The 7,056-nt window shown below is 49.5% G+C and overlaps 1 long non-coding RNA gene across 1 annotated transcript; it reads left to right on the forward strand.

Annotated features, from left to right (window-relative positions):
• Positions 1-2,403: 2,403 nt before the first annotated feature.
• Positions 2,404-4,351, forward strand: LOC108801889. The gene is made up of 3 exons (XR_001942180.1): positions 2,404-2,437; positions 4,110-4,244; positions 4,331-4,351. It is a non-coding gene; the product is annotated as an uncharacterized LOC108801889 (long non-coding RNA).
• The last annotated feature ends 2,705 nt before the right edge of the window (positions 4,352-7,056 follow it).

The following is a 7,056-nucleotide window of genomic DNA, read 5'->3' on the forward strand; positions in this document are numbered from 1 at the left end:
TTCCACCAGGCACTGGAATCCCGAGATGGCGCTGACGAGTATAGGAATTGTATTGTTGTCATCATCATCTAGGGTCACTTGTGCCATTCCACCAGGCAGAACTTTAACACGAGAAGCCCCAAGTGACTTACACAGCCCATTTTTCATGCTGCTCAATTTATAGAGGTATTGACGTGGGATGGACTCACCCCCAACACCTTTGGAGGTTGTATCTTCACCTGTTGTGATGGGTTCTGGCCTCCTTAAGGGGCTGTAAGTTATATGGACCTCCTGGTTCTAATGGTTGGGGTAAGAATTCTGACAGCAGCGCATCATCCTAATGCCGGCCCCATATAGCGGTTCTGTTGGTCTCTAGGTGATTGCGTTCCCCCGAAACATACAATTTGGCATCTGCATGCGGCCCATAATGTGTCCTATCATCTCCCTGTGACTGATATGTTGGATGTTATTAGAGATGAAACATAATCCCTCTGATCTAAGGAAAGGACAAACGTTTCTCAGACAACGTGGAGTCCATTGTGTATAGATCTCTCCTCCTCTGCTGGGGTTGTAGGTGACACGTCTGAAGATGTCCATCCTGATCTGCACACAAGCCTGGATGACCTGTCAAGGGGTCATTAGTGGCCGGGTCTCAGGTCCTTCCATGGACCTCCGTGTCCAGGTCCAAGCCTTCTACTCACATTGTGGACTTCTGTCTCCTCTGGTGACTACGGAATGAATCAAATATCTCTAATATCAGTAAATGAAGAGAATATCTGTGACATCATCCCGCTCCTATATTCTGAAGTCACAAGCTCCTCGGGACAGGAAAAGACCATTAAGGGGCAAATATGACCGGGACACAAATCAGAATGGTGAAATGATCTATTGCTGGAATGATATCACGCTCCCCACGCTCATAGATCACCGAGGATGTGTTAGAAACCTAAAAGAACCCCACGGGGACTTCTCTCAGATCATCTCCCTCATTCTCAGGTCTTTGTGAGGGTGTTATAATTATGGAAGGGGGCCACATGTCTGCCCATTGCCAAAGCCCGGCCTTGGCAGCTGAGTGGACTAGCTGGGTCTAGGCGTGACTGATGACCATCCGGGACAGTCGGCAACAATGACAAGGCAGAGTTCACTCTACAAGACGTTTCTCGAGGCTGCAGTTCCTCTGAGCTCCAGGAGGTGGTGACCTCACCTATACCGAGACCGGAAGTCTCTATGACAGGAAGTGATGTCACATGCAGACAGGAAGTCTCTATGACAGGAAGTGAAGTCAGGTACAGACAGGAAGTTCCAGGTGAGAAGTTAGTTGTGAGGCCGTACAAAGGAGACATTGCAGGAACTGGCAGCAGAGGAGGTAATAAGATATTATATTTTATTTATACCCGTCATGTCTGTCCGCCATAGTCAATGTGACGTCTTTTATCTCCAGCAGATGCTGCTACACATATTTAGAGTAGAAATGTATAAATTAATCTGTTCAGGGTCACAACTTTTACCCGTTTATGAGGTCAGAACATTGTCTTCATGTTGGAGATGTGTCACCTGAGCAGTCTCTTGTATTAGGGATGAGATTCAGATTCGGGTTGTTCTAAAATTTGACACCAATTTCCAAGATAAAAATTTTGGTAGAATTTGCGGTTGATGAATTGCGCACCTTTGTGTGGATCTGGCGCACGTTCCCGATACACTATGGTGTGAATGAGGACTTAGTTTAGTGTGTCGCAGTGGTGGCTCCATCTTCCCTTCTCCCAGGACAGAGGAGACACTATTCAGCCAGCATTGCTGATGTCCCCTCTTCCTCCTACTCCTCCAGGACGGTCCTCCAGAACCCGGGACTGTTGGTGGGTATGGACTGGGCCTGTTGGCTCTTCATACAAACACGTCTGTCTCCAGTCTCAGGACAGGAAAAGAAGACATTTTTCTGATATGAAATAATGAGAATGATTTTTGGGCTCCGACTTCTGCTGGACAAAGCGGGCCGAGTACCCCGTGATGAGGACACACAAGTCCCTGCTGAACCTCTAGTAGCTCCTCTAGTCCCCCCCAAAGGACAAAGGTGACCATCAGACAATTAGAGAAAGATTCTATTTATCGTTCCTTGTCTGCAGATCTACAACTAAGAAACATAGATCAGAGACAAAACAGGAAGTGTCATGTCTGATCAGGCCGGGAGGAGGAAATATAACAGGTTTGTAGGGGGCAAGAAACCCAACAAACACTGAGTGACCCTATCTACATGGGGCAATTCCCACTGGGGGCAGCCCACCTATTACCCCCTTATATCCCCATCCTAATATTATACAACCAGTACAGTCCAGATAATTCTCCACCATCCGTCCACAGAGATCACATGACCACATCAGTGAAGATGGAGGAGGACCGGAGTCACATGACTGAGAGGATACTAAACCTCACCCTGGAGATCATCTACCTGCTGACCGGAGAGGTGAGGAGGATTCTGGGAGGTCACATGACATCACTCTAATCTCTATTAATAAAACACAGACCAGACCGGAGAGGTGAGGAGGATTCTGGGAGGTCACATGTAGGGATGTGGTGCGCATTCGCTGCCATGTTAGGTTTGTGACTACCCCCATAATGCTTTGCATGACCTGTGACCTCTGGTCTGTTGTAGAATTCTGGTCAGTAACGGGGCTTGGAGAATGTGGCGGCCCCATCTCTATAACAGCCGGCTCTCCCAGCATCCTCCTGTCAGTGTGTGTTGGGGTTGGTGATGGAGAGACAGTCTGTGCTCCATGTACAGTGCTAGTAGTGTCATATCACAGAGTCATACAGAACTACATATCCCCCCCACTGCCATAGCTGATAAAAAATTAGCCAATCCCCGATTGTCACCATGTCTGGGAGGCCTAAAGGGAGAGGCCGAGGTTCTTCAAGTGCAGCCAGAAGGTGGCAAGCTGGTTGTGCATCCGCAGACCAAAGTGGTGGCCGGACACATCTCCCCTTCCTGTCTGGCAGTGGCCGTGCCATATAGCCGGAACATGGACGGTGGTGGTGGAGTGAATATCCAAGCCTCCATCATCATCATCATCATCATCCTCCTCTCAGGTCCGGAGTAGCTCAGTGTCCTATGCAGCTACAAATGTTCCCTCTTCTTCACCATGTCATCCCGCCGTCGCCATGCAAACTGTCAGGAAGGAGTCGGTGGAATTATTTCGGCGCGGCTTCCGTCGCTTGCTGCAGGAGGTTGGGCAGCAGTTGATGTTATCGGATGTTGAGGAAGAGATCACATGTCACACAGGGGGAGGGGACACCATGCAGGAAGAATCAATTGTCAGTGATGTTCCTGCCATGTGGTCTCCAGTGATGAGGAAGGTGGGGGGTTGATGAGGTAGCAGATGGTACCTGGGGGGCCCCGGAGTGTAGAGGAAGAAAGTGAGGGAGAGGCACAGCATCAGCGAGGCGGGATGTCATCCAGGGGCAGAATAAAGAGGAGATGTTTGGGGTATATATAAGAGGACTTTTATTTCCCTCTGTTGTCACTATGTCAGCCCTGATGAAGGGATCCTACGTGGTTCCGGAACGTTGGCTATACAACGCATGTGACGTGCTCCTTCAATAAACAGAACACTTGGTTTTATTTCATGGTATGAGTGCTGGTGATCCTCATTGCTGTTACCTCTGTATGCGCATGGCACCAATCCTTGGACTTCACTACAAGCACCACTACTACCCGAGGTCTCCATTGCTGGATGGTGTGCAGGGGACATCTTTGTTCACTGCTTTGTGTCTCTGACTTCATCCAATGTCATTTTTCTTCCTGAATCACAAAATGCCTCATCTCTCCCTCTTCATATGGGGCCTACATAAAGGGCTTACATGTCACTCTTCATATTGCATAAATGGAGGTCATCTCCCCGCTGAACGGTATTATTGGTACATGTCCCCAGAGCAGAGCCCAGCTCCCTTGTCCATTAGGCTTGAAAACAAGAGAGAATTTCTTTCTAACATTTACCTTCTATAGACTTCAATAGCAAGTTCGTCCATCACTAGTCACATGACGTCACTCATTGCTCTACCAATACACACACCTGACCGGAGAAGTGAGGAGGATTCTGGGATTCTAACATGATATTCCTATTGGTTTCTCCATCCAGTGTTTTTCTCTTCTGAAGTCAGGTGATCATGTGACCATCACAGTGCCTCCATGTTACTCCCTAAAACCCGAGAGACACAACATGGAGAAGATTCTAGAAGTCACCAAGAAGATGATGGAGCTGCTGACAGGAGAGGTGAGCGGTGCCGGGAATTCTGGGACATGATCCAGGAACAGACAAGGGATGTGTCTGGGTGGTGACGGTATCATTGTGTGTGTCAGGTTCCTATAAGGTGTCAGGAGGTCTCTGTCTATGTCTCCATGGAGGAGTGGGAGTATCTAGAAGGACACCGGGATCTCTACAATGAACACATGATGGAGGATCAGCCGCCCCTCACATCACCGGGTAAGAGGAGAGAGCAGTACGGAGGGTCCACCTAGATCCCCCATCATCTGATACACACATAGAAACAATGTATTCAGTCAGTGTGTGTGTTTCCTACAGATGGATCCAGTAAGAGGAACCCACCAGAGAGATGTCCCCGTCCTCTGTATTCCCGGGATTCCACCCAGGAAGATCTCACCATCCCCCACCATGATCAGGTAGATAATGAACCATCACAGATGATATAATTGGGATCTGTACATCGTCTACATTGTCACCACTGATGTCATTGTGTTCTATATTCAGAGTGGAAACCGGAGTGACTCTAAAGTCGTTGTTAAAGAAGAAATAAAAGAAGAGGAGGATGAGGATGGTGTGATGGAGGAGTCATCCAGCTACAGGAACCCACCAGAGACATGTCCCCGTCCTCTGTATTCCCGGGATTCCACAGACACCCACCTGACCACTCGCCCCCGGACCGTGTTCCCTCACCACTACTCCGGTCACCTTCATTCTCTATCCCACACTCTCTGACTCACATTTTCAATCTCTCGCTCTCTACTGGCATCTCTCCCACCCTTCTAAAGCATGCCCTGGTCACCCCAATACCCCAAAAAACATGAATGGACCCCTCCGACCTCAACAATCTCAGACCTATCTCCTTACTCCCATTCACCTCCAAACTCCTAGAACGCCTTATCTACAGCCGCCTGAGCCGCCACCTCGCTGATAACAATCTCACTGACCCCTTACAGTCCGGCTATCACCCCCCAACACTCCACTGAGACTCCGCCCCCCTACACTCCACTGAGACTCCGCCCCCCTACACTCCACTGAAAGCGCCCTCCTAAAACTCACTAATGACCTAATAACAGCTAACAACAATGGCCACTACTCCTTACTCTGACCCCCCACTATTCCTTACTCTGACCCCCCGCTACTCCTTACTCTGACCCCCCACTACTCCTTACTCTGACCCCCCACTACTCCTTACTCTTGCTATTAGACCTCTCTGCTGCTTCTGACACTGTTGACCACCCACTGCTCCTGAAAAAACTCCACTCACTTGGCATACAAGACTCCGCTCTCTCATGGTTCTCCTCCTACTTATCTAAGCGCTCCTTTAGTGTCACCTACAAATCTAACTCCTCCCCTCCTCTTCCTCTTTCTGTAGGGGTCCAACCTTCTGCCAATCCCTGCGCTGGCTTCCAATAGCATCATTACACGCTGCCCGGCTTCCTGATTGGCCGGGAAGTCTGCTCCATGCTCTCATCACAAGTGATGAGAGAGCATGGAGCCGTTTCCTGGCGTCCGAGGAAACCGAACTCGTACTCGCCCAAATACTCGGTATCGGCACCGGTGCATCCTTATTAACAATCGCTTACAAAGCCATCCACAACTCCGCCCCCGGCTACATCTCCAACCTTGTCTCCAAGTATCACCCTAACCGTCCCCTCCGCTCTTCCCAAGACCTCCTGCTTTCCAGCTCCCTAGTCAACTCCTCCCATACTCGCCTCCAGGACTTCTCTAGAGTCTCTCCCATCCTATGGAACTCTCTACCCCAACCTGTCCGACTATCTCCCACACTGACTGCCTTTAGGCGATCCCTAAAGACTCATCTCTTCAGGGAAGCCGATCCCACCCAGCTCCCTCCTCATGTATCACTGGCCCCTCCCCTTTCAGATTGTAAGCCCTCAGGGGTGGGGCCCTCCTTACCATCTGGTCTTGAATTGTACTGTAATTGTAATGTCTTCCTTATATTGTACAGCGCTGCGCAAACTGTTGGCGCTCTATAAATGCTGTGTAATAATAATTATAATGGTCACCTCCCTGTACTGATACCCGTCCTGGGGCTCAGCTGGCAGTATTGGGTTGGGTGTCACTCCTAGTTCCGGTAGCACAGATATGAGGACACAGATTGGGCCTTTCTTAGGTCGGTTCCTCGTCTTCCAGCAGACTTCTAGCTAAACATAAAACTCTATTATCAGTCTTGTTGGGATGAAAAGTAACAAAGACTGAAACACTTCTCTTTCCAGGAGAACATACTTCTCCAAGCTCCCTCCAGTGCTGCTCATCACCAGAAGCCTAGGCCTGGGGTCACTTGTTCTGTGGTGAAGGGTCTACAAGTCTTGTCTTGTTCCTCAGAGATCACATGACCCAATGCCTAGGCTTGTGGTTGGGTGAAGAGCATGCTCCTCCCAGTCCCCATTGGCTCCGCCTCTTCTGACAGAGCTGTGTAAATGTAGAAGTGATCTGGGAGGAGGACCAAAGGCCCTTTGACTGAACAGGGGAGGAGTCCCAGCTGGTTGGGACCTCCACAGAGAACATCTGCTCCCTCAGACCTCCTGATCCAGATGGAATGTTGAGTGAAGTCATCTAACCCTCTCATATCTCTCCATCATGTGTTTCTATGTTTCCAGGACACGCCATGGAGAAACCCTCAAAGGATCCTCTGACTTTATCTCCAGGTTGTAAGATGGAAGATGAGGACATCACAGCAGATTGTGCGGGAGAAGAGACAATGAGCTCAGCTATGGATGGTGGACGTCACAGTGTGGATAGAGCATGGAATCCCTCTGACTCTGAGCAACCTCGTCCTGTGGGGGATGGTGCCGGAATTCAG

This window comes from Nanorana parkeri, unplaced genomic scaffold (genome assembly GCF_000935625.1).
Source record: "Nanorana parkeri isolate BGI_ZX_2015 unplaced genomic scaffold, ASM93562v1 scaffold2546, whole genome shotgun sequence".
NCBI lineage: Eukaryota > Metazoa > Chordata > Amphibia > Anura > Dicroglossidae > Nanorana > Nanorana parkeri.